This window comes from Oncorhynchus tshawytscha, linkage group LG16 (genome assembly GCF_018296145.1).
Source record: "Oncorhynchus tshawytscha isolate Ot180627B linkage group LG16, Otsh_v2.0, whole genome shotgun sequence".
Classification (NCBI taxonomy): Eukaryota; Metazoa; Chordata; class Actinopteri; order Salmoniformes; family Salmonidae; genus Oncorhynchus; species Oncorhynchus tshawytscha.
Window position 1 is genome coordinate 43550711 of NC_056444.1, and position 27748 is coordinate 43578458.

The window sequence follows — 27748 nt, forward strand, 5'->3', positions numbered from 1 at the left end:
TCTGTAGTTCATCTGATGTGTCTTTCACATTCTGTCTTCTTCAGTCGCGACAGCAAACTGATGACGAGTTTTTACAAATGAATAAAGTGCAAAATGAGATTAATTCATTTTTTTAAAGAGAAAATGAAAAAATTAGACTTCAAAAAGAATGGAACTCATTTATTTTGAGTCAAATGACGTAAAGGTACGTGAATCAAAGTAAATTAATGTTGAAAATACCCATTCAAATAGATCAGTTTTCAACTAGAGAGATTGAGACTCAGCGTATCCGTCTCGATCCTCCACAACTGCTTATATCTGCCTCCATATCTGCAGTGAAAGATGGTGGACCTTGATCGGTTTTTGTCAAACCATAAGACATACCTATAATCGGTCTTCTCACAAAAACATCTCTAGCTTCCGAACCGTTTGACCTACACATTCGTATGACCACTCTCTGGAAAGGGGAGACCCTCACGAACACGGTGGTATTCTCAATTTTTCTCTACATCCCCCACAAATGTCAGGAGACTCGTCTGAAGTCAGAACCGTCTATGTGCCAACTTCTGTTTGTAGAATCCAAAATCTTTGGGCTACAAACTAATGTGACCCCACTTGTAGCAATGTTCTCCTATTTGCCCTACGTTCCCCACAAGTGTCACGGGACTAATCTGAAGGTAACCTGTAGTGATTAAAATGATAGATTTTTTAACCAGGGACCTCTCGCAACCTAAGCCATAATCATACACCCAAACCAATGATCTGTTTGGTCAAAGAATTATCACTTTCCACAAAAATGATGGTCAAGATATGAGTCGATGTCTCCATGTTGCTAATGAGCTGCACATAGCATTGGTGGTATAGTGGTGAGCATAGCTGCCTTCCAAGCAGTTGACCCGGGTTCGATTCCCGGCCAATGCAGAGCATGAGGACTTCATTTGTTTTAGGGGCTGGATGTCATTTCAAGTGTATTACATTTGAATCATTATCGTTGTTCGTGGAAGTCAGAAATGCTCCTACATTCTGCAGGTTATCTAAAATAATAAATGTTGTGCTATGTTGAACCAACAAGTGCATATCAAAATAGATTTGCAGTCCATTGCCAAATCCATTCAGCCACCTTGTCCTGCTCCCAAGAGGTGATAGTTGGTGTTCCGACCAGTGGCCCAAGATCTGCCTGTCTGAGCTTGTTCAAGGATCTGCAAAAGGGCTCATCCGGGATTTGAACCCGGGACCTCTCGCACCCTAAGCGAGAATCATACCCCTAGACCAACGAGCCTTATAACAAAGGTTATTTTTTTGCTTTGCAGCAATGACAGTGAAGATATCGATTGACGTGTCCACGGTGCTTGGAACGATTGAACATCATGTGAGTGTTTTGTGCTTTACTTGTGAGCATAACAGTCTTCCAAACTCTTGACCATGCTTCAGTTCAAATCTTCTGTAGTTCATCTGATGTGTCTTTCACATTCTGTCTTCTTCAGTCGCGACAGCAAACTGATGACGAGTTTTTACAAATGAATAAAGTGCAAAATGAGATTAATTCATTTTTTTAAAGAGAAAATGAAAAAATTAGACTTCAAAAAGAATGGAACTCATTTATTTTGAGTCAAATGACGTAAAGGTACGTGAATCAAAGTAAATTAATGTTGAAAATACCCATTCAAATAGATCAGTTTTCAACTAGAGAGATTGAGACTCAGCGTATCCGTCTCGATCCTCCACAACTGCTTATGTTACCCCTCCATATCTGCAGTGAAAGATGGTGGACCTTGATCGGTTTTTGTCAAACCATAAGACATACCTATAATCGGTCTTCTCACAAAAACATCTCTAGCTTCCGAACCGTTTGACCTACAAATTCGTATGACCACTCTCTGGAAAGGGGAGACCCTCACGAACACGGTGGTATTCTCAATTTTTCTCTACATCCCCCACAAATGTCAGGAGACTCGTCTGAAGTCAGAACCGTCTATGTGCCAACTTCTGTTTGTAGAATCCAAAATCTTTGGGCTACAAACTAATGTGACCCCACTTGTAGCAATGTTCTCCTATTTGCCCTACGTTCCCCACAAGTGTCACGGGACTAATCTGAAGGTAACCTGTAGTGATTAAAATGATAGATTTTTTAACCAGGGACCTCTCGCAACCTAAGCCATAATCATACACCCAAACCAACGATCTGTTTGGTCAAAGAATTATCACTTTCCACAAAAATGATGGTCAAGATATGAGTCGATGTCTCCATGTTGCTAATAAGCTGCACATAGCATTGGTGGTATAGTGGTGAGCATAGCTTCCTTCCAAGCAGTTGACCCGGGTTCGATTCCCGGCCAATGCAGAGCATGAGGACTTCATTTGTTTTAGGGGCTGGATGTCATTTCAAGTGTATTACATTTGAATCATTATCGTTGTTCGTGGAAGTCAGAAATGCTCCTACATTCTGCAGGTTATCTAAAATAATAAATGTTGTGCTATGTTGAACCAACAAGTGCATATCAAAATAGATTTGCAGTCCATTGCCAAATCCATTCAGCCACCTTGTCCTGCTCCCAAGAGGTGATAGTTGGTGTTCCGACCAGTGGCCCAAGATCTGCCTGTCTGAGCTTGTTCAAGGATCTGCAAAAGGGCTCATCCGGGATTTGAACCCGGGACCTCTCGCACCCTAAGCGAGAATCATACCCCTAGACCAACGAGCCTTATAACAAAGGTTATTTTTTTGCTTTCTGCAGCAATGACAGTGAAGATATCGATTGACGTGTCCACGGTGCTTGGAACGATTGAACATCATGTGAGTGTTTTGTGCTTTACTTGTGAGCATAACAGTCTTCCAAACTCTTGACCATGCTTCAGTTCAAATCTTCTGTAGTTCATCTGATGTGTCTTTCACATTCTGTCTTCTTCAGTCGCGACAGCAAACTGATGACGAGTTTTTACAAATGAATAAAGTGCAAAATGAGATTAATTCATTTTTTTAAAGAGAAAATGAAAAAATTAGACTTCAAAAAGAATGGAACTCATTTATTTTGAGTCAAATGACGTAAAGGTACGTGAATCAAAGTAAATTAATGTTGAAAATACCCATTCAAATAGATCAGTTTTCAACTAGAGAGATTGAGACTCAGCGTATCCGTCTCGATCCTCCACAACTGCTTATGTTACCCCTCCATATCTGCAGTGAAAGATGGTGGACCTTGATCGGTTTTTGTCAAACCATAAGACATACCTATAATCGGTCTTCTCACAAAAACATCTCTAGCTTCCGAACCGTTTGACCTACAAATTCGTATGACCACTCTCTGGAAAGGGGAGACCCTCACGAACACGGTGGTATTCTCAATTTTTCTCTACATCCCCCACAAATGTCAGGAGACTCGTCTGAAGTCAGAACCGTCTATGTGCCAACTTCTGTTTGTAGAATCCAAAATCTTTGGGCTACAAACTAATGTGACCCCACTTGGAGCAATGTTCTCCTATTTGCCCTATGTTCCCCACAAGTGTCACGGGACTAATCTGAAGGTAACCTGTAGTGATTAAAATGATAGATTTTTTAACCAGGGACCTCTCGCAACCTAAGCCATAATCATACACCCAAACCAACGATCTGTTTGGTCAAAGAATTATCACTTTCCACAAAAATGATGGTCAAGATATGAGTCGATGTCTCCATGTTGCTAATAAGCTGCACATAGCATTGGTGGTATAGTGGTGAGCATAGCTGCCTTCCAAGCAGTTGACCCGGGTTCGATTCCCGGCCAATGCAGAGCATGAGGACTTCATTTGTTTTAGGGGCTGGATGTCATTTCAAGTGTATTACATTTGAATCATTATCGTTGTTCGTGGAAGTCAGAAATGCTCCTACATTCTGCAGGTTATCTAAAATAATAAATGTTGTGCTATGTTGAACCAACAAGTGCATATCAAAATAGATTTGCAGTCCATTGCCAAATCCATTCAGCCACCTTGTCCTGCTCCCAAGAGGTGATAGTTGGTGTTCCGACCAGTGGCCCAAGATCTGCCTGTCTGAGCTTGTTCAAGGATCTGCAAAAGGGCTCATCCGGGATTTGAACCCGGGACCTCTCGCACCCTAAGCGAGAATCATACCCCTAGACCAACGAGCCTTATAACAAAGGTTTTTTTTTGCTTTCTGCAGCAATGACAGTGAAGATATCGATTGACGTGTCCACGGTGCTTGGAACGATTGAACATCATGTGAGTGTTTTGTGCTTTACTTGTGAGCATAACAGTCTTCCATACTCTTGACCATGCTTCAGTTCAAATCTTCTGTAGTTCATCTGATGTGTCTTTCACATTCTGTCTTCTTCAGTCGCGACAGCAAACTGATGACGAGTTTTTACAAATGAATAAAGTGCAAAATGAGATTAATTCATTTTTTTAAAGAGAAAATGAAAAAATTAGACTTCAAAAAGAATGGAACTCATTTATTTTGAGTCAAATGACGTAAAGGTACGTGAATCAAAGTAAATTAATGTTGAAAATACCCATTCAAATAGATCAGTTTTCAACTAGAGAGATTGAGACTCAGCGTATCCGTCTCGATCCTCCACAACTGCTTATGTTACCCCTCCATATCTGCAGTGAAAGATGGTGGACCTTGATCGGTTTTTGTCAAACCATAAGACATACCTATAATCGGTCTTCTCACAAAAACATCTCTAGCTTCCGAACCGTTTGACCTACAAATTCGTATGACCACTCTCTGGAAAGGGGAGACCCTCACGAACACGGTGGTATTCTCAATTTTTCTCTACATCCCCAAATGTCAGGAGACTCGTCTGAAGTCAGAACCGTCTATGTGCCAACTTCTGTTTGTAGAATCCAAAATCTTTGGGCTACAAACTAATGTGACCCCACTTGTCGCAATGTTCTCCTATTTGCCCTACGTTCCCCACAAGTGTCACGGGACTAATCTGAAGGTAACCTGTAGTGATTAAAATGATAGATTTTTTAACCAGGGACCTCTCGCAACCTAAGCCATAATCATACACCCAAACCAAACCAACGATCTGTTTGGTCAAAGAATTATCACTTTCCACAAAAATGATGGTCAAGATATGAGTCGATGTCTCCATGTTGCTAATGAGCTGCACATAGCATTGGTGGTATAGTGGTGAGCATAGCTGCCTTCCAAGCAGTTGACCCGGGTTCGATTCCCGGCCAATGCAGAGCATGAGGACTTCATTTGTTTTAGGGGCTGGATGTCATTTCAAGTGTATTACATTTGAATCATTATCGTTGTTCGTGGAAGTCAGAAATGCTCCTACATTCTGCAGGTTATCTAAAATAATAAATGTTGTGCTATGTTGAACCAACAAGTGCATATCAAAATAGATTTGCAGTCCATTGCCAAATCCATTCAGCCACCTTGTCCTGCTCCCAAGAGGTGATAGTTGGTGTTCCGACCAGTGGCCCAAGATCTGCCTGTCTGAGCTTGTTCAAGGATCTGCAAAAGGGCTCATCCGGGATTTGAACCCGGGACCTCTCGCACCCTAAGCGAGAATCATACCCCTAGACCAACGAGCCTTATAACAAAGGTTATTTTTTTGCTTTCTGCAGCAATGACAGTGAAGATATCGATTGACGTGTCCACGGTGCTTGGAACGATTGAACATCATGTGAGTGTTTTGTGCTTTACTTGTGAGCATAACAGTCTTCCAAACTCTTGACCATGCTTCAGTTCAAATCTTCTGTAGTTCATCTGATGTGTCTTTCACATTCTGTCTTCTTCAGTCGACAGCAAACAAACTGATGACGAGTTTTTACAAATGAATAAAGTGCAAAATGAGATTAATTCATTTTTTTAAAGAGAAAATGAAAAAATTAGACTTCAAAAAGAATGGAACTCATTTATTTTGAGTCAAATGACGTAAAGGTACGTGAATCAAAGTAAATTAATGTTGAAAATACCCATTCAAATAGATCAGTTTTCAACTAGAGAGATTGAGACTCAGCGTATCCGTCTCGATCCTCCACAACTGCTTATGTTACCCCTCCATATCTGCAGTGAAAGATGGTGGACCTTGATCGGTTTTTGTCAAACCATAAGACATACCTATAATCGGTCTTCTCACAAAAACATCTCTAGCTTCCGAACCGTTTGACCTACAAATTCGTATGACCACTCTCTGGAAAGGGGAGACCCTCACGAACACGGTGGTATTCTCAATTTTTCTCTACATCCCCCACAAATGTCAGGAGACTCGTCTGAAGTCAGAACCGTCTATGTGCCAACTTCTGTTTGTAGAATCCAAAATCTTTGGGCTACAAACTAATGTGACCCCACTTGTCGCAATGTTCTCCTATTTGCCCTACGTTCCCCACAAGTGTCACGGGACTAATCTGAAGGTAACCTGTAGTGATTAAAATGATAGATTTTTTAACCAGGGACCTCTCGCAACCTAAGCCATAATCATACACCCAAACCAACGATCTGTTTGGTCAAAGAATTATCACTTTCCACAAAAATGATGGTCAAGATATGAGTCGATGTCTCCATGTTGCTAATGAGCTGCACATAGCATTGGTGGTATAGTGGTGAGCATAGCTGCCTTCCAAGCAGTTGACCCGGGTTCGATTCCCGGCCAATGCAGAGCATGAGGACTTCATTTGTTTTAGGGGCTGGATGTCATTTCAAGTGTATTACATTTGAATCATTATCGTTGTTCGTGGAAGTCAGAAATGCTCCTACATTCTGCAGGTTATCTAAAATAATAAATGTTGTGCTATGTTGAACCAACAAGTGCATATCAAAATAGATTTGCAGTCCATTGCCAAATCCATTCAGCCACCTTGTCCTGCTCCCAAGAGGTGATAGTTGGTGTTCCGACCAGTGGCCCAAGATCTGCCTGTCTGAGCTTGTTCAAGGATCTGCAAAAGGGCTCATCCGGGATTTGAACCCGGGACCTCTCGCACCCTAAGCGAGAATCATACCCCTAGACCAACGAGCCTTATAACAAAGGTTATTTTTTTGCTTTCTGCAGCAATGACAGTGAAGATATCGATTGACGTGTCCACGGTGCTTGGAACGATTGAACATCATGTGAGTGTTTTGTGCTTTACTTGTGAGCATAACAGTCTTCCAAACTCTTGACCATGCTTCAGTTCAAATCTTCTGTAGTTCATCTGATGTGTCTTTCACATTCTGTCTTCTTCAGTCGCGACAGCAAACTGATGACGAGTTTTTACAAATGAATAAAGTGCAAAATGAGATTAATTCATTTTTTTAAAGAGAAAATGAAAAAATTAGACTTCAAAAAGAATGGAACTCATTTATTTTGAGTCAAATGACGTAAAGGTACGTGAATCAAAGTAAATTAATGTTGAAAATACCCATTCAAATAGATCAGTTTTCAACTAGAGAGATTGAGACTCAGCGTATCCGTCTCGATCCTCCACAACTGCTTATGTTACCCCTCCATATCTGCAGTGAAAGATGGTGGACCTTGATCGGTTTTTGTCAAACCATAAGACATACCTATAATCGGTCTTCTCACAAAAACATCTCTAGCTTCCGAACCGTTTGACCTACAAATTCGTATGACCACTCTCTGGAAAGGGGAGACCCTCACGAACACGGTGGTATTCTCAATTTTTCTCTACATCCCCCACAAATGTCAGGAGACTCGTCTGAAGTCAGAACCGTCTATGTGCCAACTTCTGTTTGTAGAATCCAAAATCTTTGGGCTACAAACTAATGTGACCCCACTTGTCGCAATGTTCTCCTATTTGCCCTACGTTCCCCACAAGTGTCACGGGACTAATCTGAAGGTAACCTGTAGTGATTAAAATGATAGATTTTTTAACCAGGGACCTCTCGCAACCTAAGCCATAATCATACACCCAAACCAACGATCTGTTTGGTCAAAGAATTATCACTTTCCACAAAAATGATGGTCAAGATATGAGTCGATGTCTCCATGTTGCTAATGAGCTGCACATAGCATTGGTGGTATAGTGGTGAGCATAGCTGCCTTCCAAGCAGTTGACCCGGGTTCGATTCCCGGCCAATGCAGAGCATGAGGACTTCATTTGTTTTAGGGGCTGGATGTCATTTCAAGTGTATTACATTTGAATCATTATCGTTGTTCGTGGAAGTCAGAAATGCTCCTACATTCTGCAGGTTATCTAAAATAATAAATGTTGTGCTATGTTGAACCAACAAGTGCATATCAAAATAGATTTGCAGTCCATTGCCAAATCCATTCAGCCACCTTGTCCTGCTCCCAAGAGGTGATAGTTGGTGTTCCGACCAGTGGCCCAAGATCTGCCTGTCTGAGCTTGTTCAAGGATCTGCAAAAGGGCTCATCCGGGATTTGAACCCGGGACCTCTCGCACCCTAAGCGAGAATCATACCCCTAGACCAACGAGCCTTATAACAAAGGTTATTTTTTTGCTTTCTGCAGCAATGACAGTGAAGATATCGATTGACGTGTCCACGGTGCTTGGAACGATTGAACATCATGTGAGTGTTTTGTGCTTTACTTGTGAGCATAACAGTCTTCCAAACTCTTGACCATGCTTCAGTTCAAATCTTCTGTAGTTCATCTGATGTGTCTTTCACATTCTGTCTTCTTCAGTCGCGACAGCAAACTGATGACGAGTTTTTACAAATGAATAAAGTGCAAAATGAGATTAATTCATTTTTTTAAAGAGAAAATGAAAAAATTAGACTTCAAAAAGAATGGAACTCATTTATTTTGAGTCAAATGACGTAAAGGTACGTGAATCAAAGTAATTAATGTTGAAAATACCCATTCAAATAGATCAGTTTTCAACTAGAGAGATTGAGACTCAGCGTATCCGTCTCGATCCTCCACAACTGCTTATGTTACCCCTCCATATCTGCAGTGAAAGATGGTGGACCTTGATCGGTTTTTGTCAAACCATAAGACATACCTATAATCGGTCTTCTCACAAAAACATCTCTAGCTTCCGAACCGTTTGACCTACAAATTCGTATGACCACTCTCTGGAAAGGGGAGACCCTCACGAACACGGTGGTATTCTCAATTTTTCTCTACATCCCCCACAAATGTCAGGAGACTCGTCTGAAGTCAGAACCGTCTATGTGCCAACTTCTGTTTGTAGAATCCAAAATCTTTGGGCTACAAACTATTGTGACCCCACTTGTCGCAATGTTCTCCTATTTGCCCTACGTTCCCCACAAGTGTCACGGGACTAATCTGAAGGTAACCTGTAGTGATTAAAATGATAGATTTTTTAACCAGGGACCTCTCGCAACCTAAGCCATAATCATACACCCAAACCAATGATCTGTTTGGTCAAAGAATTATCACTTTCCACAAAAATGATGGTCAAGATATGAGTCGATGTCTCCATGTTGCTAATGAGCTGCACATAGCATTGGTGGTATAGTGGTGAGCATAGCTGCCTTCCAAGCAGTTGACCCGGGTTCGATTCCCGGCCAATGCAGAGCATGAGGACTTCATTTGTTTTAGGGGCTGGATGTCATTTCAAGTGTATTACATTTGAATCATTATCGTTGTTCGTGGAAGTCAGAAATGCTCCTACATTCTGCAGGTTATCTAAAATAATAAATGTTGTGCTATGTTGAACCAACAAGTGCATATCAAAATAGATTTGCAGTCCATTGCCAAATCCATTCAGCCACCTTGTCCTGCTCCCAAGAGGTGATAGTTGGTGTTCCGACCAGTGGCCCAAGATCTGCCTGTCTGAGCTTGTTCAAGGATCTGCATAAGGGCTCATCGGGGATTTGAACCCGGGACCTCTCGCACCCTAAGCAAGAATCATACCCCTAGACCAACGAGCCTTATAACAAAGGTTATTTTTTTGCTTTCTGCAGCAATGACAGTGAAGATATCGATTGACGTGTCCACGGTGCTTGGAACGATTGAACATCATGTGAGTGTTTTGTGCTTTACTTGTGAGCATAACAGTCTTCCAAACTCTTGACCATGCTTCAGTTCAAATCTTCTGTAGTTCATCTGATGTGTCTTTCACATTCTGTCTTCTTCAGTCGCGACAGCAAACTGATGACGAGTTTTTACAAATGAATAAAGTGCAAAATGAGATTAATTCATTTTTTTAAAGAGAAAATGAAAAAATTAGACTTCAAAAAGAATGGAACTCATTTATTTTGAGTCAAATGACGTAAAGGTACGTGAATCAAAGTAAATTAATGTTGAAAATACCCATTCAAATAGATCAGTTTTCAACTAGAGAGATTGAGACTCAGCGTATCCGTCTCGATCCTCCACAACTGCTTATGTTACCCCTCCATATCTGCAGTGAAAGATGGTGGACCTTGATCGGTTTTTGTCAAACCATAAGACATACCTATAATCGGTCTTCTCACAAAAACATCTCTAGCTTCCGAACCGTTTGACCTACAAATTCGTATGACCACTCTCTGGAAAGGGGAGACCCTCACGAACACGGTGGTATTCTCAATTTTTCTCTACATCCCCCACAAATGTCAGGAGACTCGTCTGAAGTCAGAACCGTCTATGTGCCAACTTCTGTTTGTAGAATCCAAAATCTTTGGGCTACAAACTATTGTGACCCCACTTGTCGCAATGTTCTCCTATTTGCCCTACGTTCCCCACAAGTGTCACGGGACTAATCTGAAGGTAACCTGTAGTGATTAAAATGATAGATTTTTTAACCAGGGACCTCTCGCAACCTAAGCCATAATCATACACCCAAACCAATGATCTGTTTGGTCAAAGAATTATCACTTTCCACAAAAATGATGGTCAAGATATGAGTCGATGTCTCCATGTTGCTAATGAGCTGCACATAGCATTGGTGGTATAGTGGTGAGCATAGCTGCCTTCCAAGCAGTTGACCCGGGTTCGATTCCCGGCCAATGCAGAGCATGAGGACTTCATTTGTTTTAGGGGCTGGATGTCATTTCAAGTGTATTACATTTGAATCATTATCGTTGTTCGTGGAAGTCAGAAATGCTCCTACATTCTGCAGGTTATCTAAAATAATAAATGTTGTGCTATGTTGAACCAACAAGTGCATATCAAAATAGATTTGCAGTCCATTGCCAAATCCATTCAGCCACCTTGTCCTGCTCCCAAGAGGTGATAGTTGGTGTTCCGACCAGTGGCCCAAGATCTGCCTGTCTGAGCTTGTTCAAGGATCTGCAAAAGGGCTCATCCGGGATTTGAACCCGGGACCTCTCGCACCCTAAGCGAGAATCATACCCCTAGACCAACGAGCCTTATACAAAGGTTATTTTTTTGCTTTCTGCAGCAATGACAGTGAAGATATCGATTGACGTGTCCACGGTGCTTGGAACGATTGAACATCATGTGAGTGTTTTGTGCTTTACTTGTGAGCATAACAGTCTTCCAAACTCTTGACCATGCTTCAGTTCAAATCTTCTGTAGTTCATCTGATGTGTCTTTCACATTCTGTCTTCTTCAGTCGCGACAGCAAACTGATGACGAGTTTTTACAAATGAATAAAGTGCAAAATGAGATTAATTCATTTTTTTAAAGAGAAAATGAAAAAATTAGACTTCAAAAAGAATGGAACTCATTTATTTTGAGTCAAATGACGTAAAGGTACGTGAATCAAAGTAAATTAATGTTGAAAATACCCATTCAAATAGATCAGTTTTCAACTAGAGAGATTGAGACTCAGCGTATCCGTCTCGATCCTCCACAACTGCTTATGTTACCCCTCCATATCTGCAGTGAAAGATGGTGGACCTTGATCGGTTTTTGTCAAACCATAAGACATACCTATAATCGGTCTTCTCACAAAAACATCTCTAGCTTCCGAACCGTTTGACCTACACATTCGTATGACCACTCTCTGGAAAGGGGAGACCCTCACGAACACGGTGGTATTCTCAATTGTTCTCTACATCCCCCACAAATGTCAGGAGACTCGTCTGAAGTCAGAACCGTCTATGTGCCAACTTCTGTTTGTAGAATCCAAAATCTTTGGGCTACAAACTAATGTGACCCCACTTGTCGCAATGTTCTCCTATTTGCCCTACGTTCCCCACAAGTGTCACGGGACTAATCTGAAGGTAACCTGTAGTGATTAAAATGATAGATTTTTTAACCAGGGACCTCTCGCAACCTAAGCCATAATCATACACCCAAACCAACGATCTGTTTGGTCAAAGAATTATCACTTTCCACAAAAATGATGGTCAAGATATGAGTCGATGTCTCCATGTTGCTAATGAGCTACACATAGCATTGGTGGTATAGTGGTGAGCATAGCTGCCTTCCAAGCAGTTGACCCGGGTTCGATTCCCGGCCAATGCAGAGCATGAGGACTTCATTTGTTTTAGGGGCTGGATGTCATTTCAAGTGTATTACATTTGAATCATTATCGTTGTTCGTGGAAGTCAGAAATGCTCATACATTCTGCAGGTTATCTAAAATAATAAATGTTGTGCTACGTTGAACCAACAAGTGCATATCAAAATAGATTTGCAGTCCATTGCCAAATCCATTCAGCCACCTTGTCCTGCTCCCAAGAGGTGATAGTTGGTGTTCCGACCAGTGGCCCAAGATCTGCCTGTCTGAGCTTGTTCAAGGATCTGCAAAAGGGCTCATCCGGGATTTGAACCCGGGACCTCTCGCACCCTAAGCGAGAATCATACCCCTAGACCAACGAGCCTTATAACAAAGGTTATTTTTTTGCTTTCTGCAGCAATGACAGTGAAGATATCGATTGACGTGTCCACGGTGCTTGGAACGATTGAACATCATGTGAGTGTTTTGTGCTTTACTTGTGAGCATAACAGTCTTCCAAACTCTTGACCATGCTTCAGTTCAAATCTTCTGTAGTTCATCTGATGTGTCTTTCACATTCTGTCTTCTTCAGTCGCGACAGCAAACTGATGACGAGTTTTTACAAATGAATAAAGTGCAAAATGAGATTAATTCATTTTTTTAAAGAGAAAATGAAAAAATTAGACTTCAAAAAGAATGGAACTCATTTATTTTGAGTCAAATGACGTAAAGGTACGTGAATCAAAGTAAATTAATGTTGAAAATACCCATTCAAATAGATCAGTTTTCAACTAGAGAGATTGAGACTCAGCGTATCCGTCTCGATCCTCCACAACTGCTTATGTTACCCCTCCATATCTGCAGTGAAAGATGGTGGACCTTGATCGGTTTTTGTCAAACCATAAGACATACCTATAATCGGTCTTCTCACAAAAACATCTCTAGCTTCCGAACCGTTTGACCTACAAATTCGTATGACCACTCTCTGGAAAGGGGAGACCCTCACGAACACGGTGGTATTCTCAATTGTTCTCTACATCCCCCACAAATGTCAGGAGACTCGTCTGAAGTCAGAACCGTCTATGTGCCAACTTCTGTTTGTAGAATCCAAAATCTTTGGGCTACAAACTATTGTGACCCCACTTGTCGCAATGTTCTCCTATTTGCCCTACGTTCCCCACAAGTGTCACGGGACTAATCTGAAGGTAACCTGTAGTGATTAAAATGATAGATTTTTTAACCAGGGACCTCTCGCAACCTAAGCCATAATCATACACCCAAACCAACGATCTGTTTGGTCAAAGAATTATCACTTTCCACAAAAATGATGGTCAAGATATGAGTCGATGTCTCCATGTTGCTAATGAGCTGCACATAGCATTGGTGGTATAGTGGTGAGCATAGCTGCCTTCCAAGCAGTTGACCGGGTTCGATTCCCGGCCAATGCAGAGCATGAGGACTTCATTTGTTTTAGGGGCTGGATGTCATTTCAAGTGTATTACATTTGAATCATTATCGTTGTTCGTGGAAGTCAGAAATGCTCCTACATTCTGCAGGTTATCTAAAATAATAAATGTTGTGCTACGTTGAACCAACAAGTGCATATCAAAATAGATTTGCAGTCCATTGCCAAATCCATTCAGCCACCTTGTCCTGCTCCCAAGAGGTGATAGTTGGTGTTCCGACCAGTGGCCCAAGATCTGCCTGTCTGAGCTTGTTCAAGGATCTGCAAAAGGGCTCATCCGGGATTTGAACCCGGGACCTCTCGCACCCTAAGCGAGAATCATACCCCTAGACCAACGAGCCTTATAACAAAGGTTATTTTTTTGCTTTCTGCAGCAATGACAGTGAAGATATCGATTGACGTGTCCACGGTGCTTGGAACGATTGAACATCATGTGAGTGTTTTGTGCTTTACTTGTGAGCATAACAGTCTTCCAAACTCTTGACCATGCTTCAGTTCAAATCTTCTGTAGTTCATCTGATGTGTCTTTCACATTCTGTCTTCTTCAGTCGCGACAGCAAACTGATGACGAGTTTTTACAAATGAATAAAGTGCAAAATGAGATTAATTCATTTTTTTAAAGAGAAAATGAAAAAATTAGACTTCAAAAAGAATGGAACTCATTTATTTTGAGTCAAATGACGTAAAGGTACGTGAATCAAAGTAAATTAATGTTGAAAATACCCATTCAAATAGATCAGTTTTCAACTAGAGAGATTGAGACTCAGCGTATCCGTCTCGATCCTCCACAACTGCTTATGTTACCCCTCCATATCTGCAGTGAAAGATGGTGGACCTTGATCGGTTTTTGTCAAACCATAAGACATACCTATAATCGGTCTTCTCACAAAAACATCTCTAGCTTCCGAACCGTTTGACCTACAAATTCGTATGACCACTCTCTGGAAAGGGGAGACCCTCACGAACACGGTGGTATTCTCAATTTTTCTCTACATCCCCCACAAATGTCAGGAGACTCGTCTGAAGTCAGAACCGTCTATGTGCCAACTTCTGTTTGTAGAATCCAAAATCTTTGGGCTACAAACTAATGTGACCCCACTTGTCGCAATGTTCTCCTATTTGCCCTACGTTCCCCACAAGTGTCACGGGACTAATCTGAAGGTAACCTGTAGTGATTAAAATGATAGATTTTTTAACCAGGGACCTCTCGCAACCTAAGCCATAATCATACACCCAAACCAACGATCTGTTTGGTCAAAGAATTATCACTTTCCACAAAAATGATGGTCAAGATATGAGTCGATGTCTCCATGTTGCTAATGAGCTGCACATAGCATTGGTGGTATAGTGGTGAGCATAGCTGCCTTCCAAGCAGTTGACCCGGGTTCGATTCCCGGCCAATGCAGAGCATGAGGACTTCATTTGTTTTAGGGGCTGGATGTCATTTCAAGTGTATTACATTTGAATCATTATCGTTGTTCGTGGAAGTCAGAAATGCTCCTACATTCTGCAGGTTATCTAAAATAATAAATGTTGTGCTACGTTGAACCAACAAGTGCATATCAAATAGATTTGCAGTCCATTGCCAAATCCATTCAGCCACCTTGTCCTGCTCCCAAGAGGTGATAGTTGGTGTTCCGACCAGTGGCCCAAGATCTGCCTGTCTGAGCTTGTTCAAGGATCTGCAAAAGGGCTCATCCGGGATTTGAACCCGGGACCTCTCGCACCCTAAGCGAGAATCATACCCCTAGACCAACGAGCCTTATAACAAAGGTTATTTTTTTGCTTTCTGCAGCAATGACAGTGAAGATATCGATTGACGTGTCCACGGTGCTTGGAACGATTGAACATCATGTGAGTGTTTTGTGCTTTACTTGTGAGCATAACAGTCTTCCAAACTCTTGACCATGCTTCAGTTCAAATCTTCTGTAGTTCATCTGATGTGTCTTTCACATTCTGTCTTCTTCAGTCGCGACAGCAAACTGATGACGAGTTTTTACAAATGAATAAAGTGCAAAATGAGATTAATTCATTTTTTTAAAGAGAAAATGAAAAAATTAGACTTCAAAAAGAATGGAACTCATTTATTTTGAGTCAAATGACGTAAAGGTACGTGAATCAAAGTAAATTAATGTTGAAAATACCCATTCAAATAGATCAGTTTTCAACTAGAGAGATTGAGACTCAGCGTATCCGTCTCGATCCTCCACAACTGCTTATGTTACCCCTCCATATCTGCAGTGAAAGATGGTGGACCTTGATCGGTTTTTGTCAAACCATAAGACATACCTATAATCGGTCTTCTCACAAAAACATCTCTAGCTTCCGAACCGTTTGACCTACAAATTCGTATGACCACTCTCTGGAAAGGGGAGACCCTCACGAACACGGTGGTATTCTCAATTTTTCTCTACATCCCCCACAAGTGTCAGGAGACTCGTCTGAAATCAGAACCGTCTATGTGCCAACTTCTGTTTGTAGAATCCAAAATCTTTGGGCTACAAACTATTGTGACCCCACTTGTCGCAATGTTCTCCTATTTGCCCTACGTTCCCCACAAGTGTCACGGGACTAATCTGAAGGTAACCTGTAGTGATTAAAATGATAGATTTTTTAACCAGGGACCTCTCGCAACCTAAGCCATAATCATACACCCAAACCAACGATCTGTTTGGTCAAAGAATTATCACTTTCCACAAAAATGATGGTCAAGATATGAGTCGATGTCTCCATGTTGCTAATGAGCTGCACATAGCATTGGTGGTATAGTGGTGAGCATAGCTGCCTTCCAAGCAGTTGACCCGGGTTCGATTCCCGGCCAATGCAGAGCATGAGGACTTCATTTGTTTTAGGGGCTGGATGTCATTTCAAGTGTATTACATTTGAATCATTATCGTTGTTCGTGGAAGTCAGAAATGCTCCTACATTCTGCAGGTTATCTAAAATAATAAATGTTGTGCTATGTTGAACCAACAAGTGCATATCAAAATAGATTTGCAGTCCATTGCCAAATCCATTCAGCCACCTTGTCCTGCTCCCAAGAGGTGATAGTTGGTGTTCCGACCAGTGGCCCAAGATCTGCCTGTCTGAGCTTGTTCAAGGATCTGCAAAAGGGCTCATCCGGGATTTGAACCCGGGACCTCTCGCACCCTAAGCGAGAATCATACCCCTAGACCAACGAGCCTTATAACAAAGGTTATTTTTTTGCTTTCTGCAGCAATGACAGTGAAGATATCGATTGACGTGTCCACGGTGCTTGGAACGATTGAACATCATGTGAGTGTTTTGTGCTTTACTTGTGAGCATAACAGTCTTCCAAACTCTTGACCATGCTTCAGTTCAAATCTTCTGTAGTTCATCTGATGTGTCTTTCACATTCTGTCTTCTTCAGTCGCGACAGCAAACTGATGACGAGTTTTTACAAATGAATAAAGTGCAAAATGAGATTAATTCATTTTTTTAAAGAGAAAATGAAAAAATTAGACTTCAAAAAGAATGGAACTCATTTATTTTGAGTCAAATGACGTAAAGGTACGTGAATCAAAGTAAATTAATGTTGAAAATACCCATTCAAATAGATCAGTTTTCAACTAGAGAGATTGAGACTCAGCGTATCCGTCTCGATCCTCCACAACTGCTTATGTTACCCCTCCATATCTGCAGTGAAAGATGGTGGACCTTGATCGGTTTTTGTCAAACCATAAGACATACCTATAATCGGTCTTCTCACAAAAACATCTCTAGCTTCCGAACCGTTTGACCTACAAATTCGTATGACCACTCTCTGGAAAGGGGAGACCCTCACGAACACGGTGGTATTCTCAATTTTTCTCTACATCCCCCACAAATGTCAGGAGACTCGTCTGAAGTCAGAACCGTCTATGTGCCAACTTCTGTTTGTAGAATCCAAAATCTTTGGGCTACAAACTATTGTGACCCCACTTGTCGCAATGTTCTCCTATTTGCCCTACGTTCCCCACAAGTGTCACGGGACTAATCTGAAGGTAACCTGTAGTGATTAAAATGATAGATTTTTTAACCAGGGACCTCTCGCAACCTAAGCCATAATCATACACCCAAACCAACGATCTGTTTGGTCAAAGAATTATCACTTTCCACAAAAATGATGGTCAAGATATGAGTCGATGTCTCCATGTTGCTAATGAGCTGCACATAGCATTGGTGGTATAGTGGTGAGCATAGCTGCCTTCCAAGCAGTTGACCCGGGTTCGATTCCCGGCCAATGCAGAGCATGAAGACTTCATTTGTTTTAGGGGCTGGATGTCATTTCAAGTGTATTACATTTGAATCATTATCGTTGTTCGTGGAAGTCAGAAATGCTCCTACATTCTGCAGGTTATCTAAAATAATAAATGTTGTGCTACGTTGAACCAACAAGTGCATATCAAAATAGATTTGCAGTCCATTGCCAAATCCATTCAGCCACCTTGTCCTGCTCCCAAGAGGTGATAGTTGGTGTTCCGACCAGTGGCCCAAGATCTGCCTGTCTGAGCTTGTTCAAGGATCTGCAAAAGGGCTCATCCGGGATTTGAACCCGGGACCTCTCGCACCCTAAGCGAGAATCATACCCCTAGACCAACGAGCCTTATAACAAAGGTTATTTTTTTGCTTTCTGCAGCAATGACAGTGAAGATATCGATTGACGTGTCCACGGTGCTTGGAACGATTGAACATCATGTGAGTGTTTTGTGCTTTACTTGTGAGCATAACAGTCTTCCAAACTCTTGACCATGCTTCAGTTCAAATCTTCTGTAGTTCATCTGATGTGTCTTTCACATTCTGTCTTCTTCAGTCGCGACAGCAAACTGATGACGAGTTTTTACAAATGAATAAAGTGCAAAATGAGATTAATTCATTTTTTTAAAGAGAAAATGAAAAAATTAGACTTCAAAAAGAATGGAACTCATTTATTTTGAGTCAAATGACGTAAAGGTACGTGAATCAAAGTAAATTAATGTTGAAAATACCCATTCAAATAGATCAGTTTTCAACTAGAGAGATTGAGACTCAGCGTATCCGTCTCGATCCTCCACAACTGCTTATGTTACCCCTCCATATCTGCAGTGAAAGATGGTGGACCTTGATCGGTTTTTGTCAAACGGTTTAAACCATAAGACATACCTATAATCGGTCTTCTCACAAAAACATCTCTAGCTTCCGAACCGTTTGACCTACAAATTCGTATGACCACTCTCTGGAAAGGGGAGACCCTCACGAACACGGTGGTATTCTCATTTTTCTCTACATCCCCCACAAATGTCAGGAGACTCGTCTGAAGTCAGAACCGTCTATGTGCCAACTTCTGTTTGTAGAATCCAAAATCTTTGGGCTACAAACTAATGTGACCCCACTTGTAGCAATGTTCTCCTATTTGCCCTACGTTCCCCACAAGTGTCACGGGACTAATCTGAAGGTAACCTGTAGTGATTAAAATGATAGATTTTTTAACCAGGGACCTCTCGCAACCTAAGCCATAATCATACACCCAAACCAACGATCTGTTTGGTCAAAGAATTATCACTTTCCACAAAAATGATGGTCAAGATATGAGTCGATGTCTCCATGTTGCTAATAAGCTGCACATAGCATTGGTGGTATAGTGGTGAGCATGCTCCTTCCAAGCAGTTGACCCGGGTTCGATTCCCGGCCAATGCAGAGCATGAGGACTTCATTTGTTTTAGGGGCTGGATGTCATTTCAAGTGTATTACATTTGAATCATTATCGTTGTTCGTGGAAGTCAGAAATGCTCCTACATTCTGCAGGTTATCTAAAATAATAAATGTTGTGCTACGTTGAACCAACAAGTGCATATCAAAATAGATTTGCAGTCCATTGCCAAATCCATTCAGCCACCTTGTCCTGCTCCCAAGAGGTGATAGTTGGTGTTCCGACCAGTGGCCCAAGATCTGCCTGTCTGAGCTTGTTCAAGGATCTGCAAAAGGGCTCATCCGGGATTTGAACCCGGGACCTCTCGCACCCTAAGCGAGAATCATACCCCTAGACCAACGAGCCTTATAACAAAGGTTATTTTTTTGCTTTCTGCAGCAATGACAGTGAAGATATCGATTGACGTGTCCACGGTGCTTGGAACGATTGAACATCATGTGAGTGTTTTGTGCTTTACTTGTGAGCATAACAGTCTTCCAAACTCTTGACCATGCTTCAGTTCAAATCTTCTGTAGTTCATCTGATGTGTCTTTCACATTCTGTCTTCTTCAGTCGCGACAGCAAACTGATGACGAGTTTTTACAAATGAATAAAGTGCAAAATGAGATTAATTCATTTTTTTAAAGAGAAAATGAAAAAATTAGACTTCAAAAAGAATGGAACTCATTTATTTTGAGTCAAATGACGTAAAGGTACGTGAATCAAAGTAAATTAATGTTGAAAATACCCATTCAAATAGATCAGTTTTCAACTAGAGAGATTGAGACTCAGCGTATCCGTCTCGATCCTCCACAACTGCTTATGTTACCCCTCCATATCTGCAGTGAAAGATGGTGGACCTTGATCGGTTTTTGTCAAACCATAAGACATACCTATAATCGGTCTTCTCACAAAAACATCTCTAGCTTCCGAACCGTTTGACCTACAAATTCGTATGACCACTCTCTGGAAAGGGGAGACCCTCACGAACACGGTGGTATTCTCAATTTTTCTCTACATCCCCCACAAATGTCAGGAGACTCGTCTGAAGTCAGAACCGTCTATGTGCCAACTTCTGTTTGTAGAATCCAAAATCTTTGGGCTACAAACTAATGTGACCCCACTTGTCGCAATGTTCTCCTATTTGCCCTACGTTCCCCACAAGTGTCACGGGACTAATCTGAAGGTAACCTGTAGTGATTAAAATGATAGATTTTTTAACCAGGGACCTCTCGCAACCTAAGCCATAATCATACACCCAAACCAATGATCTGTTTGGTCAAAGAATTATCACTTTCCACAAAAATGATGGTCAGGATATGAGTCGATGTCTCCATGTTGCTAATAAGCTGCACATAGCATTGGTGGTATAGTGGTGAGCATAGCTGCCTTCCAAGCAGTTGACCCGGGTTCGATTCCCGGCCAATGCAGAGCATGAGGACTTCATTTGTTTTAGGGGCTGGATGTCATTTCAAGTGTATTGAATCATTATCGTTGTTCGTGGAAGTCAGAAATGCTCCTACATTCTGCAGGTTATCTAAAATAATAAATGTTGTGCTATGTTGAACCAACAAGTGCATATCAAAATAGATTTGCAGTCCATTGCCAAATCCATTCAGCCACCTTGTCCTGCTCCCAAGAGGTGATAGTTGGTGTTACGACCAGTGGCCCAAGATCTGCCTGTCTGAGCTTGTTCAAGGATCTGCAAAAGGGCTCATCCGGGATTTGAACCCGGGACCTCTCGCACCCTAAGCGAGAATCATACCCCTAGACCAACGAGCCTTATAACAAAGGTTATTTTTTTGCTTTCTGCAGCAATGACAGTGAAGATATCGATTGACGTGTCCACGGTGCTTGGAACGATTGAACATCATGTGAGTGTTTTGTGCTTTACTTGTGAGCATAACAGTCTTCCAAACTCTTGACCATGCTTCAGTTCAAATCTTCTGTAGTTCATCTGATGTGTCTTTCACATTCTGTCTTCTTCAGTCGCGACAGCAAACTGATGACGAGTTTTTACAAATGAATAAAGTGCAAAATGAGATTAATTCATTTTTTTAAAGAGAAAATGAAAAAATTAGACTTCAAAAAGAATGGAACTCATTTATTTTGAGTCAAATGACGTAAAGGTACGTGAATCAAAGTAAATTAATGTTGAAAATACCCATTCAAATAGATCAGTTTTCAACTAGAGAGATTGAGACTCAGCGTATCCGTCTCGATCCTCCACAACTGCTTATGTTACCCCTCCATATCTGCAGTGAAAGATGGTGGACCTTGATCGGTTTTTGTCAAACCATAAGACATACCTATAATCGGTCTTCTCACAAAAACATCTCTAGCTTCCGAACCGTTTGACCTACAAATTCGTATGACCACTCTCTGGAAAGGGGAGACTCTCACGAACACGGTGGTATTCTCATTTGTTCTCTACATCCCCCACAAGTGTCAGGAGACTCGTCTGAAGTCAGAACCGTCTATGTGCCAACTTCTGTTTGTAGAATCCAAAATCTTTGGGCTACAAACTAATGTGACCCCACTTGTCGCAATGTTCTCCTATTTGCCCTACGTTCCCCACAAGTGTCACGGGACTAATCTGAAGGTAACCTGTAGTGATTAAAATGATAGATTTTTTAACCAGGGACCTCTCGCAACCTAAGCCATAATCATACACCCAAACCAACGATCTGTTTGGTCAAAGAATTATCACTTTCCACAAAAATGATGGTCAAGATATGAGTCGATGTCTCCATGTTGCTAATAAGCTGCACATAGCATTGGTGGTATAGTGGTGAGCATAGCTGCCTTCCAAGCAGTTGACCCGGGTTCGATTCCCGGCCAATGCAGAGCATGAGGACTTCATTTGTTTTAGGGGCTGGATGTCATTTCAAGTGTATTACATTTGAATCATTATCGTTGTTCGTGGAAGTCAGAAATGCTCCTACATTCTGCAGGTTATCTAAAATAATAAATGTTGTGCTACGTTGAACCAACAAGTGCATATCAAAATAGATTTGCAGTCCATTGCCAAATCCATTCAGCCACCTTGTCCTGCTCCCAAGAGGTGATAGTTGGTGTTCCGACCAGTGGCCCAAGATCTGCCTGTCTGAGCTTGTTCAAGGATCTGCAAAAGGGCTCATCCGGGATTTGAACCCGGGACCTCTCGCACCCTAAGCGAGAATCATACCCCTAGACCAACGAGCCTTATAACAAAGGTTATTTTTTTGCTTTCTGCAGCAATGACAGTGAAGATATCGATTGACGTGTCCACGGTGCTTGGAACGATTGAACATCATGTGAGTGTTTTGTGCTTTACTTGTGAGCATAACAGTCTTCCAAACTCTTGACCATGCTTCAGTTCAAATCTTCTGTAGTTCATCTGATGTGTCTTTCACATTCTGTCTTCTTCAGTCGCGACAGCAAACTGATGACGAGTTTTTACAAATGAATAAAGTGCAAAATGAGATTAATTCATTTTTTTAAAGAGAAAATAAAAATTAGACTTCAAAAAGAATGGAACTCATTTATTTTGAGTCAAATGACGTAAAGGTACGTGAATCAAAGTAAATTAATGTTGAAAATACCCATTCAAATAGATCAGTTTTCAACTAGAGAGATTGAGACTCAGCGTATCCGTCTCGATCCTCCACAACTGCTTATGTTACCCCTCCATATCTGCAGTGAAAGATGGTGGACCTTGATCGGTTTTTGTCAAACCATAAGACATACCTATAATCGGTCTTCTCACAAAAACATCTCTAGCTTCCGAACCGTTTGACCTACACATTCGTATGACCACTCTCTGGAAAGGGGAGACCCTCACGAACACGGTGGTATTCTCATTTGTTCTCTACATCCCCCACAAGTGTCAGGAGACTCGTCTGAAATCAGAACCGTCTATGTGCCAACTTCTGTTTGTAGAATCCAAAATCTTTGGGCTACAAACTAATGTGACCCCACTTGTCGCAATGTTCTCCTATTTGCCCTACGTTCCCCACAAGTGTCACGGGACTAATCTGAAGGTAACCTGTAGTGATTAAAATGATAGATTTTTTAACCAGGGACCTCTCGCAACCTAAGCCATAATCATACACCCAAACCAACGATCTGTTTGGTCAAAGAATTATCACTTTCCACAAAAATGATGGTCAAGATATGAGTCGATGTCTCCATGTTGCTAATAAGCTGCACATAGCATTGGTGGTATAGTGGTGAGCATAGCTTCCTTCCAAGCAGTTGACCCGGGTTCGATTCCCGGCCAATGCAGAGCATGAGGACTTCATTTGTTTTAGGGGCTGGATGTCATTTCAAGTGTATTACATTTGAATCATTATCGTTGTTCGTGGAAGTCAGAAATGCTCCTACATTCTGCAGGTTATCTAAAATAATAAATGTTGTGCTACGTTGAACCAACAAGTGCATATCAAAATAGATTTGCAGTCCATTGCCAAATCCATTCAGCCACCTTGTCCTGCTCCCAAGAGGTGATAGTTGGTGTTCCGACCAGTGGCCCAAGATCTGCCTGTCTGAGCTTGTTCAAGGATCTGCAAAAGGGCTCATCCGGGATTTGAACCCGGGACCTCTCGCACCCTAAGCGAGAATCATACCCCTAGACCAACGAGCCTTATAACAAAGGTTATTTTTTTGCTTTCTGCAGCAATGACAGTGAAGATATCGATTGACGTGTCCACGGTGCTTGGAACGATTGAACATCATGTGAGTGTTTTGTGCTTTACTTGTGAGCATAACAGTCTTCCAAACTCTTGACCATGCTTCAGTTCAAATCTTCTGTAGTTCATCTGATGTGTCTTTCACATTCTGTCTTCTTCAGTCGCGACAGCAAACTGATGACGAGTTTTTACAAATGAATAAAGTGCAAAATGAGATTAATTCATTTTTTTAAAGAGAAAATGAAAAAATTAGACTTCAAAAAGAATGGAACTCATTTATTTTGAGTCAAATGACGTAAAGGTACGTGAATCAAAGTAAATTAATGTTGAAAATACCCATTCAAATAGATCAGTTTTCAACTAGAGAGATTGAGACTCAGCGTATCCGTCTCGATCCTCCACAACTGCTTATGTTACCCCTCCATATCTGCAGTGAAAGAACCATAAGACATACCTATAATCGGTCTTCTCACAAAAACATCTCTAGCTTCCGAACCGTTTGACCTACACATTCGTATGACCACTCTCTGGAAAGGGGAGACCCTCACGAACACGGTGGTATTCTCATTTGTTCTCTACATCCCCCACAAGTGTCAGGAGACTCGTCTGAAGTCAGAACCGTCTATGTGCCAACTTCTGTTTGTAGAATCCAAAATCTTTGGGCTACAAACTAATGTGACCCCACTTGTCGCAATGTTCTCCTATTTGCCCTACGTTCCCCACAAGTGTCACGGGACTAATCTGAAGGTAACCTGTAGTGATTAAAATGATACATTTTTTAACCAGGGACCTCTCGCAACCTAAGCCATAATCATACACCCAAACCAACGATCTGTTTGGTCAAAGAATTATCACTTTCCACAAAAATGATGGTCAAGATATGAGTCGATGTCTCCATGTTGCTAATGAGCTGCACATAGCATTGGTGGTATAGTGGTGAGCATAGCTGCCTTCCAAGCAGTTGACCGGGTTCGATTCCCGGCCAATGCAGAGCATGAGGACTTCATTTGTTTTAGGGGCTGGATGTCATTTCAAGTGTATTACATTTGAATCATTATCGTTGTTCGTGGAAGTCAGAAATGCTCCTACATTCTGCAGGTTATCTAAAATAATAAATGTTGTGCTACGTTGAACCAACAAGTGCATATCAAAATAGATTTGCAGTCCATTGCCAAATCCATTCAGCCACCTTGTCCTGCTCCCAAGAGGTGATAGTTGGTGTTCCGACCAGTGGCCCAAGATCTGCCTGTCTGAGCTTGTTCAAGGATCTGCAAAAGGGCTCATCCGGGATTTGAACCCGGGACCTCTCGCACCCTAAGCGAGAATCATACCCCTAGACCAACGAGCCTTATAACAAAGGTTTTTTTTGCTTTCTGCAGCAATGACAGTGAAGATATCGATTGACGTGTCCACGGTGCTTGGAACGATTGAACATCATGTGAGTGTTTTGTGCTTTACTTGTGAGCATAACAGTCTTCCAAACTCTTGACCATGCTTCAGTTCAAATCTTCTGTAGTTCATCTGATGTGTCTTTCACATTCTGTCTTCTTCAGTCGCGACAGCAAACTGATGACGAGTTTTTACAAATGAATAAAGTGCAAAATGAGATTAATTCATTTTTTTAAAGAGAAAATGAAAAAATTAGACTTCAAAAAGAATGGAACTCATTTATTTTGAGTCAAATGACGTAAAGGTACGTGAATCAAAGTAATCATTTCCGGAAGGCCCATAGGATAGCATGAGGAACTCATTACATGATGTAAAATCTACATATCCTATTGTCTCATCGGGTTGCGCTACATACCGCAAGGTCAAAGCATTGCTGCGGCCTCCATACAAGGCCTGTCGTGGTTCTGGTGTGTCATTGCTGGAAAGGAAGGCTTGAAGATGAGGTTCAGACTTTTTGAGGGCGGCCCATTCGTGCTCCCACAAAACCTCCACTTTTAGCCCGTAAGTAGCCTGTAAAGAATCCAATTTGTCTTGAAACTCTTGGTACATTTCCCCAAAAGTCTTTTGGGTTAGGACACATAGGGCCTGGGGCACAAAGCAAGATTTACAACCGTGGAAGAAACAACCGTTGTACTCATACACGGTCTCAACCCTGTCAATCTGGGTGTATCCATCTACATGGTAAGAGCCAAACGCCTTCTCCCCCCGATTCAAAGCACGTTGAATAAAAATGTCTTTATCCTGGGCCAAGTACTCAACCATTGAATGGACCCACTATAGTATGACTTGAATTGGCGTCGGTAGTTATCAGGCGGGGGGGATTGCTATAGATGATGTAGGCAGAAAGTGTTTACGATAGGTTTTCATGCATGCCGATGCAATACTTGTACAACTCCAGTGGTCAATGCTTGCATCTTTGATTACGTCTTCTCTGAATCTGAGGCATCCTTCACGAAGTATAACCACATCATTGTCACAGTATGATTCCATCTCTTTATGGAAATCAAAGGTGCCATGTCTTACTGTTTCGTACCACGTCATGAATCTCTCACGCTCTTCAAATCAAATTTTATTTGTCACATACACATGGTTAGCAGATGTTAATGCGAGTGTAGCGAAATGCTTGTGCTTCTAGTTCTGACAATGCAGTAATAACCAACAAGTAATCTAGCTAACAATTCCAAAACTACTACCTTATAGACACAAGTGTAAGGGGATAAGAATATGTACATAAAGATATATGAGTGAGTGATGGTACAGAGCGGCATAGGCAAGATACAGTAGATGGTATTGAGTGCAGTATATACATATGAGATGAGTATGTAAACAAAGTGGCATAGTTAAAGTGGCTAGTGATACATGTATTACATAAAGATCCAGTAGATGATATAGAGTACAGTATATACATATACATATGAGATGAATAATGTAGGGTATGTAAACATTATATTAGGTAGCATTGTTTAAAGTGGCTAGTGATATATTTTACATCATTTCCCATCAATTCCCATTATTAAAGTGGCTGGAGTTGAGTCAGTGTGTTGGCAGTAGCCACTCAATGTTAGTGGTGGCTGTTTAACAGTCTGATGGCCTTGAGATAGAAGCTGTTTTTCAGTCTCTCGGTCCCAGCTTTGATGCACCTGTACTGACGTCGCCTTCTGGATGATAGCGGGGTGAACAGGCAGTGGCTCGGGTGGTTGTTGTCCTTGATGATCTTTATGGCCTTCCTGTGACATCGGGTGGTGTAGGTGTCCTGGAGGGCAGGTAGTTTGCCCCCGGTGATTGCCCCCTCACTACCCTCTGGAGAGCCTTACGGTTGTGGGCGGAGCAGTTGCCGTACCAGGCGGTGATAGAGCCCGACAGGATGCTCTCGATTGTGCATCTGTAGAAGTTTGTGAGTGCTTTTGGTGACAAGCCGAATTTCTTCAGCCTCCTGAGGTTGAAGAGGCGCTGCTGCGCCTTCTTCACGATGCTGTATGTGTGGGTGGACCAATTCAGTTTGTCTGTGATGTGTACGCCGAGGAACTTAAAACTTACTACCCTCTCCACTACTGTCCCATCAATGTGGATAGGGGGGTGTTCCCTCTGCTGTTGCCTGAAGTCCACAATCATCTCCTTAGTTTTGTTGACGTTGAGTGTGAGGTTATTTTCCTGACACCACACTCCGAGGGCCCTCACCTCCTCCCTGTAGGCCGTCTCGTCGTTGTTGGTAATCAAGCATACCACTGTTGTGTCGTCCACAAACTTG

The 27748-nt window shown here is 41.7% G+C and overlaps 34 non-coding genes across 34 annotated transcripts; 17 read left to right on the forward strand and 17 right to left on the reverse strand.

Moving 5' to 3' along the window:
• The first annotated feature begins 828 nt into the window (after positions 1-828).
• On the forward strand, positions 829-900 carry trnag-ucc. Its single transcript has one exon. It is a non-coding gene; the product is annotated as a tRNA-Gly (tRNA).
• Positions 901-1186: 286 nt separating this feature from the next.
• On the reverse strand, positions 1187-1258 carry trnap-agg. Its single transcript has one exon. It is a non-coding gene; the product is annotated as a tRNA-Pro (tRNA).
• A 990-nt stretch (positions 1259-2248) lies between these two features.
• Positions 2249-2320, forward strand: trnag-ucc. Its single transcript has one exon. It is a non-coding gene; the product is annotated as a tRNA-Gly (tRNA).
• A 286-nt stretch (positions 2321-2606) lies between these two features.
• trnap-agg lies at positions 2607-2678 on the reverse strand. The gene has a single exon. It is a non-coding gene; the product is annotated as a tRNA-Pro (tRNA).
• Positions 2679-3670: 992 nt separating this feature from the next.
• Positions 3671-3742, forward strand: trnag-ucc. Its single transcript has one exon. It is a non-coding gene; the product is annotated as a tRNA-Gly (tRNA).
• Positions 3743-4028: 286 nt separating this feature from the next.
• trnap-agg lies at positions 4029-4100 on the reverse strand. The gene has a single exon. It is a non-coding gene; the product is annotated as a tRNA-Pro (tRNA).
• A 993-nt stretch (positions 4101-5093) lies between these two features.
• On the forward strand, positions 5094-5165 carry trnag-ucc. The gene has a single exon. It is a non-coding gene; the product is annotated as a tRNA-Gly (tRNA).
• Positions 5166-5451: 286 nt separating this feature from the next.
• trnap-agg lies at positions 5452-5523 on the reverse strand. The gene has a single exon. It is a non-coding gene; the product is annotated as a tRNA-Pro (tRNA).
• A 994-nt stretch (positions 5524-6517) lies between these two features.
• trnag-ucc lies at positions 6518-6589 on the forward strand. Its single transcript has one exon. It is a non-coding gene; the product is annotated as a tRNA-Gly (tRNA).
• A 286-nt stretch (positions 6590-6875) lies between these two features.
• trnap-agg lies at positions 6876-6947 on the reverse strand. The gene has a single exon. It is a non-coding gene; the product is annotated as a tRNA-Pro (tRNA).
• A 992-nt stretch (positions 6948-7939) lies between these two features.
• Positions 7940-8011, forward strand: trnag-ucc. The gene has a single exon. It is a non-coding gene; the product is annotated as a tRNA-Gly (tRNA).
• A 286-nt stretch (positions 8012-8297) lies between these two features.
• Positions 8298-8369, reverse strand: trnap-agg. Its single transcript has one exon. It is a non-coding gene; the product is annotated as a tRNA-Pro (tRNA).
• Positions 8370-9360: 991 nt separating this feature from the next.
• Positions 9361-9432, forward strand: trnag-ucc. Its single transcript has one exon. It is a non-coding gene; the product is annotated as a tRNA-Gly (tRNA).
• A 1350-nt stretch (positions 9433-10782) lies between these two features.
• Positions 10783-10854, forward strand: trnag-ucc. Its single transcript has one exon. It is a non-coding gene; the product is annotated as a tRNA-Gly (tRNA).
• A 286-nt stretch (positions 10855-11140) lies between these two features.
• Positions 11141-11212, reverse strand: trnap-agg. The gene has a single exon. It is a non-coding gene; the product is annotated as a tRNA-Pro (tRNA).
• Positions 11213-12203: 991 nt separating this feature from the next.
• On the forward strand, positions 12204-12275 carry trnag-ucc. The gene has a single exon. It is a non-coding gene; the product is annotated as a tRNA-Gly (tRNA).
• A 286-nt stretch (positions 12276-12561) lies between these two features.
• Positions 12562-12633, reverse strand: trnap-agg. Its single transcript has one exon. It is a non-coding gene; the product is annotated as a tRNA-Pro (tRNA).
• Positions 12634-13625: 992 nt separating this feature from the next.
• Positions 13626-13696, forward strand: trnag-ucc. Its single transcript has one exon. It is a non-coding gene; the product is annotated as a tRNA-Gly (tRNA).
• Positions 13697-13982: 286 nt separating this feature from the next.
• Positions 13983-14054, reverse strand: trnap-agg. The gene has a single exon. It is a non-coding gene; the product is annotated as a tRNA-Pro (tRNA).
• A 992-nt stretch (positions 14055-15046) lies between these two features.
• trnag-ucc lies at positions 15047-15118 on the forward strand. The gene has a single exon. It is a non-coding gene; the product is annotated as a tRNA-Gly (tRNA).
• A 285-nt stretch (positions 15119-15403) lies between these two features.
• Positions 15404-15475, reverse strand: trnap-agg. The gene has a single exon. It is a non-coding gene; the product is annotated as a tRNA-Pro (tRNA).
• A 992-nt stretch (positions 15476-16467) lies between these two features.
• trnag-ucc lies at positions 16468-16539 on the forward strand. The gene has a single exon. It is a non-coding gene; the product is annotated as a tRNA-Gly (tRNA).
• A 286-nt stretch (positions 16540-16825) lies between these two features.
• Positions 16826-16897, reverse strand: trnap-agg. The gene has a single exon. It is a non-coding gene; the product is annotated as a tRNA-Pro (tRNA).
• A 992-nt stretch (positions 16898-17889) lies between these two features.
• On the forward strand, positions 17890-17961 carry trnag-ucc. The gene has a single exon. It is a non-coding gene; the product is annotated as a tRNA-Gly (tRNA).
• A 286-nt stretch (positions 17962-18247) lies between these two features.
• Positions 18248-18319, reverse strand: trnap-agg. The gene has a single exon. It is a non-coding gene; the product is annotated as a tRNA-Pro (tRNA).
• Positions 18320-19675: 1356 nt separating this feature from the next.
• trnap-agg lies at positions 19676-19747 on the reverse strand. Its single transcript has one exon. It is a non-coding gene; the product is annotated as a tRNA-Pro (tRNA).
• Positions 19748-20739: 992 nt separating this feature from the next.
• trnag-ucc lies at positions 20740-20811 on the forward strand. Its single transcript has one exon. It is a non-coding gene; the product is annotated as a tRNA-Gly (tRNA).
• A 280-nt stretch (positions 20812-21091) lies between these two features.
• On the reverse strand, positions 21092-21163 carry trnap-agg. Its single transcript has one exon. It is a non-coding gene; the product is annotated as a tRNA-Pro (tRNA).
• Positions 21164-22155: 992 nt separating this feature from the next.
• Positions 22156-22227, forward strand: trnag-ucc. Its single transcript has one exon. It is a non-coding gene; the product is annotated as a tRNA-Gly (tRNA).
• Positions 22228-22513: 286 nt separating this feature from the next.
• trnap-agg lies at positions 22514-22585 on the reverse strand. The gene has a single exon. It is a non-coding gene; the product is annotated as a tRNA-Pro (tRNA).
• Positions 22586-23575: 990 nt separating this feature from the next.
• On the forward strand, positions 23576-23647 carry trnag-ucc. Its single transcript has one exon. It is a non-coding gene; the product is annotated as a tRNA-Gly (tRNA).
• Positions 23648-23933: 286 nt separating this feature from the next.
• trnap-agg lies at positions 23934-24005 on the reverse strand. The gene has a single exon. It is a non-coding gene; the product is annotated as a tRNA-Pro (tRNA).
• A 965-nt stretch (positions 24006-24970) lies between these two features.
• trnag-ucc lies at positions 24971-25041 on the forward strand. The gene has a single exon. It is a non-coding gene; the product is annotated as a tRNA-Gly (tRNA).
• Positions 25042-25327: 286 nt separating this feature from the next.
• Positions 25328-25399, reverse strand: trnap-agg. The gene has a single exon. It is a non-coding gene; the product is annotated as a tRNA-Pro (tRNA).
• Between the last annotated feature and the right edge of the window lie 2349 nt (positions 25400-27748).